This window comes from Lathyrus oleraceus, chromosome 3 (assembly GCF_024323335.1).
Source record: "Lathyrus oleraceus cultivar Zhongwan6 chromosome 3, CAAS_Psat_ZW6_1.0, whole genome shotgun sequence".
Lineage (NCBI taxonomy): Eukaryota > Viridiplantae > Streptophyta > Magnoliopsida > Fabales > Fabaceae > Lathyrus > Lathyrus oleraceus.
Window position 1 is genome coordinate 135691101 of NC_066581.1, and position 10651 is coordinate 135701751.

Genomic DNA, 10651 nt, shown 5'->3' on the forward strand with positions numbered 1-10651 from the left:
AGGTCATAGGCTTAGTATAATAAGTGATATACATGGAGAATGAATTTTGAGAAATAGATAAATGATCAAAGGAATGGAATGAAACAATAGGGTAAAGACTTGAAGTTGATGACTATTTGTTACTTAAGGAAGAGTTACATGCATAGTCATTCAAATAGGATGAAACATGTTTTTGCCTAACAGGCCTGAGATGTATCTTTTGTGTGTTGTCAAAGATATTATGATATTCAACATACGAGGTTTCCTCATGTGTGGGATCGGAGTTGGTTGAAACTTCAACACGTGAGACATCATGTTTAGTATTTTGGGATTGACATTGGTTTGATTTTGGGTTTTGCAGATATTTGTAGTTGATTGGTCAATGTAATATGTGGCATCAATGTCAATGTTTTGAGGTTGAGTATGAATTAGGGTTTTGTCTGTGGAATCAGAAGTTTGGTTTGTGTGATCAAAATTGGTATGATAAGTCCTAGTTGAAGGTGAGGATGAAGATTGGTAAGGTAGTATATGTTCATGATGTATTAGATTTCTTGAGACAAATATTTATTTGTTATTAATGTCTAAGAGGACTATACCTTTCATACCAGTTTTGTAACCAAGGAAAATACACTTTCTTGCTCTAGGGGCAAGCTTGGTTATATATGTTTGTAAGATGGATGCAAAGGATAAAAAACCAAAAACCTTGAGGCCATTCATGTTAGCATCTTGTTGGTACATAACGAAGTCATGGGATTTGTTGTTCAGGATAAGGGTATGAATTATGTTCATAATGAATGAGGCATGTATGACAATATATGACCAATGAGATTTTGGTGAATTTTATTGGAAAAGGAGAGCTCTAACAATATTCATAATTTGTTAATGTCTTCTCTTAACACGTCCATTTTGTTGGAGAGATTCCACACAACTTGTTTGATGAACAATGTCATGTAAGACATAAAAGGAAGGGATTTCGAACTATGGTTCATTATCAATTTTGATAGTTTTGATTTTGTGAATATGTTGGGTTACACAATGTTTTATGAAATCTATAACATGTTGCCTAGAGTCACCTTTATGTTTCATAAGAGTCAGCCAGGTAAATCTACTGGAGATATCTATGTCAATTAGAAAATATGCTTGGTCGTGTATAGATGAAATTGTTGGTCACTACGCCAAATAAGGGAAAAGAGGGCGCTTATTTTGGCCTATAACAGCGCTTTTAAGCGCCCTCTAATCTGGCGCTGGCATAGGTAAAGACATCGCTTTGTTCTCCTGGAGAAAGCGCTGTCTAAAGTGGCCACATTATAGTGCGCTTTAAGAAAAAAGCGCCCTCTGGAGTGGTCCATACAGGGACACCTTAGAGGGCGCTTTCTGGAAAAAGCGCCCTCTAAAGTTGTCAGTGTAAAGTGTTTAGAGGGCGCTTTCAGGAAAAAGCGCCCTCTAAAGTTGTCAATGTAAAGTGTTTAGAGGGCGCTTTCAGGAAAAAGCGCCCTCTAAAGTTGTCAAAGTAAAGTGTTTAGAGGGCGCTTTCAGGAAAAAGCGCCCTCTAAAGTTGTCAATGTAAAGTGTTTAGAGGGCGCTTTCAGGAAAAAGCGCCCTCTAAAGTTGTCAATGTAAAGTGTTTAGAGGGCGCTTTCTGGACAAAGCGCCCTCTAAAGTGTTAGTTATTTTAAAAAAATTTGTTTGAAAAACAGTGGATATATATTTAATTGGTAACCTGTTCGCATGCTGCAAAAGTGTAAAATTCATATTGATTTCATCCTTTAATCCAATGTTATACACCATTAATCCATTGATATATACAACATGAATCCATTTATATACAACATTAATCCTCCATATATACAACATTAATATATGATTCTTTGATCAACAATATACAACAACATATTCTCAAAGTACTACAATTAAGAGAATAAAACATAGCAACCAACACCCAGTGACCACTGTATCCAAAAGCTGTCTAGTAGTTCTAACCAACACTAAACAAAAACGCCCATCCACCCATGGTGGCAAACATGTTCTGTATATCCAAAAGCTGTCTAGTAGTTCTATCGCACATCCATACAAAATAAGGCTCAACCAAAACAACAGATGGCAGCATAAGTAGTCCCCTGCAAAAAGAACACGTCCAAATGCAAATAACACAGAACTGTCAAAAGGCGATTGAGCAACAAATAGTAAACAATGGCATAAAGTTAAATGACATAGCTAATATTACCTGAATTCCTGCATGGCTGTTAAGGTAAAAATCAAATTCCCTAGGGTGACAAATGCCGGTGTCTACCACGGTTCCTTTGACAATTTAGAACAACAAAATCAGCAAAAAGTGATAAATTCAAATGATAATATATACCAGTTGCGTTGAGAAATATATTGAAAAAACCTGGCATAATATTTCCACTTCTATCGGTCTCTTTGGGGTTGACAGGAAAGAGACGGGTGTGATGTCTCTTTTGGACCACTACAAAAGTAACTTTAGGTAGATACCCATCCTCTATTGAGACACAAGCCTGATGAAAAAAAATTAAAAATTAAACGCAGAGAATTTAGTGGTGTATTTTATGAACGACAAAGTAACAAGAAATCAACTTTGAGAAGTCCTAAATTCTGCCTACAATACAGGGCTGCAAAGTTGATGCAACAAAAAACATATAACAATATATGGTAAGTACCTGTATCTCCGACCATATTTTTTCTTTGCCAACCTTCAAGTCCGGACTTCTCCAATTATCACATGTAATCGGAATATGTTGTCGAACAAGGAAACCAATGTAACTTGCCAACATTGAACCCTTATCTTTTGAAGATAGAATTGATATATGTTTAGATGGACATGTTCCATTGTCGTAGAGGGATACTTTCAAATATCCAGCATCATCATCTACGCGAATGAGGCTTGACGATAATAGAGCATCTCCATCTAAACAAATATCAATTGATACTTTCGAGCATCCCTTGCCCCTTGCACGAATGATTGACTTCATAATAGCCATTTTACCTGTAAAAAAGAAAACAATTAAAATCAGATGACAAATGTAAAAACAATTAAAATCATAAAAGTCATTTTACCTGTAATAAAGAAAACAATTAAAATCATTTGACCTGTACCTTTTTCACTAAGTTCTCTTTCTTTTCTTGGTTGGAATATGTTCTACATGTCTCTTAACAACACGGACGGTTGGATTGATCCAAATACCCTCATTATGATCATTTCTAATATATGAATCATTTGATATATTATTCTCATCTTGATCATTTCTGGTAAACGATTCAATCTCAACATCAATATCACCTTGATCTCTAGTGTTTTCATCAATTACTTTGTTGGAAAAAAGAACTATAGACCATTTCGTACTTTTCGGATCATTGACATAGAACACTTGTCTAGCTTGAGAGGCTAGAATAAAAGACTCATCTTTGTATCCCACCCTATTAAGATCCACTTGCAAAAATCCTGACTTATCCATTCGAATGTCGTTATTATTTTCAACCCACTTGCAACCAAATATAGGAATCTGAAACTTCTCATAATCAAACACCCAAATGCGCTCGATAACACCAAAATACGACAGATTTGCAAATTTGGGGTTTAAGTCCTTCACACTTGATATGTGCATTGCTTCAGCTACCACGGTGACATCACTATTCTGCATAGTACTTTTATCATCTTGTTCTTTGGTATAAAATGTGTATCCATTAATCGCGTATGCGCTATAAGAAAAAACATGGAAACTTGGAGCATATGCTAAGCATCTCAACCTTTCTGTTATTGAAGCGGGATCTGAATAATACTTTGAATAAATATGATCCTTAAACCAAGGTATAAAACATCGATTGTGCTCTCGTACTATCCAATTTTCATTTCTATTGGAATTTAAACCTCGGAGAACATCCTTGTGAATTTCAACATACGGCTCAACCTCATTCTCATTGTGCAGAACATACAAATGCACTTGATCCCGTTCGACCCTTGATACTGCCACGATTTTATTTCCAATTAGATTTTTTCCTTCTTTCTTTTCGACAAGCTGAGACTTGGGGAGTCCGATTGACTGAACATTAGACAAATATTCAGTACAAAACTCAATCGCTTCTTCAACAATGTATCTTTCAACCATACAACCTTCTGGTCGACTTCGGTTCTTCACGTACCCTTTTAATATTTTCATATAACGTTCAACAGGGTACATCCATCTCATATAAGCTGGTCCACACAATTGTGTCTCTTTCACAAGATGAACAACTAGATGTACCATTATGTCAAAAAATGATGGAGGAAAAAACATTTCAAGCTCACACAAAGTAATAACGATTTCTTTTTGCAACATTGGTAAGATCGCAGGATTGATCACCTTACTGCAAATTGACTTGAAGAAAGAACACAACTTAGTTATAGAGCTTCTTACTTTTTCTGGAAGAATAGAACGTATACCTATTGGGAGAAAATGTTCCATTATAACATGGCAATCATGGGTCTTTAAACTCTTTAACTTGAGGTCTTTCATAGACACAAGTCTTCTAATATCTGAAGAGTACCCTTCTGGAACTTTAACTTCACTTAGAAACTTACACAATGTTTTTTTCTCCTTTCTAGATAGAGTATAAGCAGCAGGCGGTAGATATGTTCGTTTTCCTTTCTTCAAGGGTCCTAATTCAGTTCTTATTCCCATCGCTATCAAGTCCTTTCTTGCCTTAAGGCCATCCTTAGACTTTCCTTGTATATTGAGTAACGTGCCAATAACACTTTCAAATACATTTTTTCAATATGCATAACATCAAGAAAATGTCTCACATACAAGGACTTCCAATACGGCAATTCAAAAAAAACTGACCTCTTCTTCCACCCACTTTTGACAAGTGTGTGGGCAAAAGGCTTGCCAAACTGAGTATCCAAATCTTTCACCTTTTCAAAAATTTGATCACCCGTCAATATAGGTGGAGCTCTGCCTTGTTCTGTCTCTCCATTGAACGCCTTTCTCCATCCACGATAGTGATGATTTGAATTTAAGAATCTCCGATGACCGAGAAAGACATTCTTCTGACCAAACTCCAAGCGCTTCCAATCTATTTTATCTTCACAAATAGGACACGCACATTGACCTTTTATGCTATACCCTGATAGATTTCCGTATGCTGGAAAATCATTAATTGTGCCAAACAACATCGCCCTCAAGTTGAAACTTTCTTTCCTATATCCATCATAAACCTCCACACCGGTCTCCCACAAAATCTTTAAATCTTCGATTAAGGGCTTCAAGTACACGTCTATGTCATTCCCTGGTTGTTTAGGTCCAGAAATCAACATAGACAACATCATGTACTTACGCTTCATACATAGCCATGGAGGTAGGTTATAAATCATAATAATCACAGGCCATGTACTGTGTGAGATACTCTGGATACCGTGTGGGTTCATTCCATCAGTAGATAATGCCAAGCGAAGGTTTCTTGATTCTTCTCCAAATTCAGGATAATCATTATCAATTTTCAACCACTGTGGTGAATCTGCCGGATGTCGATACTTTCCATCTATAATTCTTTCATCTGCATGCCAGGTCAAGTGTCTTGAATCGGTTTCACTACGAAACATGCGTCTAAATCTCGGAATAACAGGAAAATACCACAAGACCTTTGCTGGAGACAACTTGTTCTTATATCGCGAGACACCGCATTTAGGACACTCATTTAACGATGCATACTCATTTCGAAACAAAACGCAATCGTTTGGACATGCATGTATCTTATCATAGCTCATGCCAATAGAGCACAACATCTTTTTGGTCTCATATGTTCGATTGGGAAGAACATTATCCTCAGGAAGCATATCTTTCAAAAGGGCTAATAACTCTGTGAAACTTTTATCCGACCACCCATTGCCCGCCTTTAAGTTGTACAACTTTAATACCGCAGACAATATTGTGAATTTAGTGCAACCATCATACAAAGGTTTCTCTGCATCACTTACCAACCTCTCAAACATTTCGGGACAATCCTTAAGATCTCCTTCAAGTGCTTCTGCAATCTCTTCAACTCGATCACAATCGTATGTATCTGCGCCACTATAGTTTGAGGCATAGGTCGTACTATCCCCCGGTCCAACATTCTCGTTACTTTTCTCACCATGCAAATTCCAACATGTATAACTTCGATCAATTCCATGCCTCATTAGATGCGATGTCAACTGAACTGCGTCAACCCGTTTCCCATAACAATAACCCAAGCAAGGACATATCATTCTACTGGGGTCTTCGGCGTGCGCAACGGTAAACTTAACGAATTCTAATACCCCATTCTCGTACTCTCTCGACAATCGATTGGAAGACATCCATGTATTATCCATTACTAATTAGAATAAACAAAAAACAATTTCAGAAGAGTTCAAACACATTCAGACCTAGGTTTCCAATGATACTGGTGTTGACACAAAATCAGATATTCATAGGTCGTATAACCCTAACTACTGGGTAATGTAGTCCCATTGCATGCGCTATCATGGTCACTAAAAACCAACCGTCAATTGCCTAATAAACCCAAACAAACGTAGGGCTTGAAATTTAACGCATGCGCTATCAAATTTAAAATGACTATGAATATTGAAACTTTACAGGTTGAAACAAACGTAGCATAGACAACAATAACATAAAACTGAAATGGGGCAAAGCTAAAACAAAGCAAGAAATAGGGCAAAGCTAAAACGAAACAAACGTACCTTTGGTGCCAGAAGGAGGAAACGTCGTAGATCTAACAGAGGTGGAAGGAGAACGCCTTAGAACCCTAACGTGAAAAAGAACGAAAATAACAGAGAGTGAAATAACAAAACGCGCAGTATGTTATAATTTTAATGTTTACTAAAGGGGACCTTAGAGGGCGCTTGTGGAAAAAAAGCGCCCTCTAAGGTGCGCTGTCTATTGCTCCTTATTTTTTCGCTTCACTTTAGACAACGCTTTTGTAATAAAGCGCCCTCTAAAGTGCGCTGTTGTACATGGACTTAGAGAGCGCTTTCTTAGAAGCGCCCTCTAAGGGTATCCTTAGAGGGCGCTTTCATAAACGCGCCCTCTATTGTTGTCCCTCCATTTCCTCATTATTTTTTTGCTTCACTTTAGAGGGCGCTTTGTTACAAAAGCGCTCTCTAAAGTGCGCTGTTGTACATGGACTTAGAGAGCGCTTTCTTAGAAGCGCCCTCTAAGGGTATCCTTAGAGGGCGCTTTCATAAACGCGCCCTCTATTAGTGTCCCTCCATTTCCTCATTATTTTTTTGCTTCACTTTAGAGGGCGCTTTGTTACAAAAGCGCCCTCTAAAGTTCGTTGTCTATTCCTCCTTATTTTTCTCTTCACTTTAGAGTGCGCTTCTTTAAGAAAGCGCCCTCTAAGGTGCGCTGTCTATTCCAGTTTTTGGCGTAGTGGGTGTAAGCCCTAAAGGCCAATACTTTTGGTACTTGTATCGAATTATTTATTAATAATAAAAGGCTTTTTCTTTATTATGTTTGTTTGATAAAGTCCCTAGAATAGCTAGTCCGTTTAATGTATCAAGTATGACTTAATCATGAGATCTCATTAAACATAATGACACTATTCTTAAAGTATCTGTAGTCGAACTTTGTTGTGAAGTGGGATAACATTAAAGCATTAAGACTATTATGTATATAGAATGATGATCACATCTCATGGATCATGGATAAGGAGTTATCAAGTCTTAAACATAGGTATGAATATTAAGAGTAATATTTATACTGGATTGACCCGCTATGAGAATACCATATAGAATGTTATGCAAAGTGTCATAAGTTATTCTCATGGTGATAGTGGTGTATACCACCCTTCGACCTGAAACCACTATGGACCCTAGATGTAGAGTCGAGTGTCTTATTGCTGATCAAACGTTGTCCGTAACTGGATGACCATAAAGACAGTAGATGGGTACTCCACGAAGCATGTTGAGGGACATGGGTGACCTAGATGGAATTTGCTCATCCTGCGTAACATGATAAATGTCTAAGGGCCAAATATTGAACTGGACAAGGATGACACGGTCTATGCCTCGTGTTCAATATAGACATAAGGGAAAAAAGGTAATTGTACACATAAGTATTATCACAAAAGGATTTGTCAAATCACATGATATTTTCGTGTCTTGGGTAGCAGTGATGTGTTTCTAGATACCGCTCACTGTTTATTATGTTAAATACGTGATTTAATATAATTACCAATGTCGTGAGAACCTACATGGTCACATACAAAAGGACAGATTAATGAGAGATAAAGTAAATAAGGAACACCGTAAGGTACGGTGCACTTAAGTGAATTGGAGAACATTGTAAGGTACGGTGCACTTAAGTAGAATACGAAATATGGTAAGGTACCACGCGCTTAAGTGATTTTGGTATGTCATAAGATATGGGTCACATAGACTTAAGTGGGCTTTTTAGCTTGCAGCGCATACAAGTGGTTCTATAAATAGAACCCTTGTGCAGAAGCATTAGAAAGATGAAATTTTGTTTCTCTCTCTCTCTCTCTCTCTCTCTCTCTCTCTCTCTCTCTCTCTCTCTCACTCACTCACTCAAAGCCTTCATTCGTAGTAGTTAGTACTGAGATTGAAGGAATCTGTTCGCGTGGACTGAGTAGAGACGTTGTCACCATTCAACGTTCGTGGTCACTCCTTAGATCTGCACCAAAGGTTTCAATCGCCACAAGAGTTAACAATTCTATCACTGATCATGCCCATTCGTAAGGATCACTAAAGGAGAAAATTTTAATTTACATTGCGTTTTGGATCGCCAATCTCCTTCAGAAATATCAATGGGCCCCAAAATATCAAAGTGCATAAGATCAAAAGGATATAAAGATTTATTTGAACTATTTGAAAAAAAGGTAATTTTCTTTCTTTTGCAAAATGGAAAACATCACAAACAAAATTGCTATCAACATTGATATAAGGAAATTGGGAATGTAAGGTATTCCTTTTATTTACATATATGTGACATAGTCTAAAAGGCCAAATGGCTTGTCAGGTAGAGTGACAAACTTTAATCTAGGGTTACACATTATCTTATTTGACATGACTAGATAATACAAGTATTGGACTTTGTCACTAGAATCAATCATCTTCTTGGTGTTCTATTCCTGAATCAAGCAAGTGAAACCATTAAAAGCAATTGTGCAACCAAGTCTTTGACACAACTTTGACACATAAATTATATTCAGAGAAAAGGAAGTTACATAAAGCACGTTGATTAAAATAAAATTAAAATAGAATTTAATGGTTATAGCATGGCTAGATATTGCATATTGGTCAGTAAGCCTCTTAACATGAATATGGGTGATTTCATTGTATGAATGAAACCACTGAATTGTATCACACATGTGATCACTTGCTTCTGAATTTATGATCCAAGAACCTAGAGTAAAGTTTGGACACAAAATTAAATGAGAGAAAATTTTACCTTACTTACCAATTGATGAATGACCAACTGGTGTAGAGAGTACACCTAATTAAATGAACTAGACGATTGTTAATTGATGGTAGACTGGTGAAGTAAATACATGAGTTGATCATATTATTCAGGAGTGATTAAGTATAAACTTGGTTTCAAATAATTAACCCTTGAGGATACTTCCATATATTGATCATTAACACTCGAGGATGTATGATTAGCAAATTTCTTCTACATGTGAGGGGGATCTATGTTTGGCATATCAAATGTCAATTGTGTGGGAGGTCTTTCCATAATGCGTACACAAATGATTACCACCTTTTCCAAAAAAAACACATTCATAGGGTTTACCTTAAAAAAATTGTGAATTAGTTGCATTTAAAAGAACTTTAGAATCTTAAGAAGGTGCAAAGTTCCCTTGTCTCTCATGTTGCAACACCATATAAAAGATTTTGTTCATGGGAGTAAGAGAATCCATGAGAAAAATTTGAGATTTCAAAACAGAAAATTTTGCATTCAAACCAGTTAAGAATCAAAATGCATAAAAAATGGTGTGATGTTGTTCTAGCATTACACATAGTTTCACATGCCCAATTGATGCGACAAGTACATGTAGGAATGAAAATGTAGATCTCAAGTTCTCCCCCCAAAATATTTAAATCCAAATAAGATCCAGTCACTGACATAAAATCTTGTTGCATTCCATAATTATATTGCATTAATTTAGAGATGCGCACCAAATCACCTTGATAGAAGCGCTCCTTGATAGAAGCGCTCATTGAGATCAGTCAAAACATCAATTGTGTTTTCCATGAGCACGACATATTGAGTGATTGTTTCAGATACAAAGTTGAGAATCCATGAATGCACAAGCATATTGGACCAGTTCCATGCACGATATAAAGGATTAAAACTATCATTGATTGGAGCAATGGTGCCATAAAAAAATTAGTTTATGCTTACCTTCAAGTGTTCGACGCATAGAACAAGCCCATAAGTGATAATTTGCACCATTACACTTGGGAAAAATGCTATCTGAGGATGGTCCATCAATTGTATGAACCAAAAAATAACTTGATTGATCCAACTAAGGGTATATACTTTGAGAAGAACCACCTTGGTTGGATTACAAGGAGCCATATGGCACTCTAAAATCGAGAAGCTCATGATATTGTGTCGGGTGAGCAAAACACTCCATGGAAATTCCATGAAAGGAGCTAAAAGTTTATAGGTAA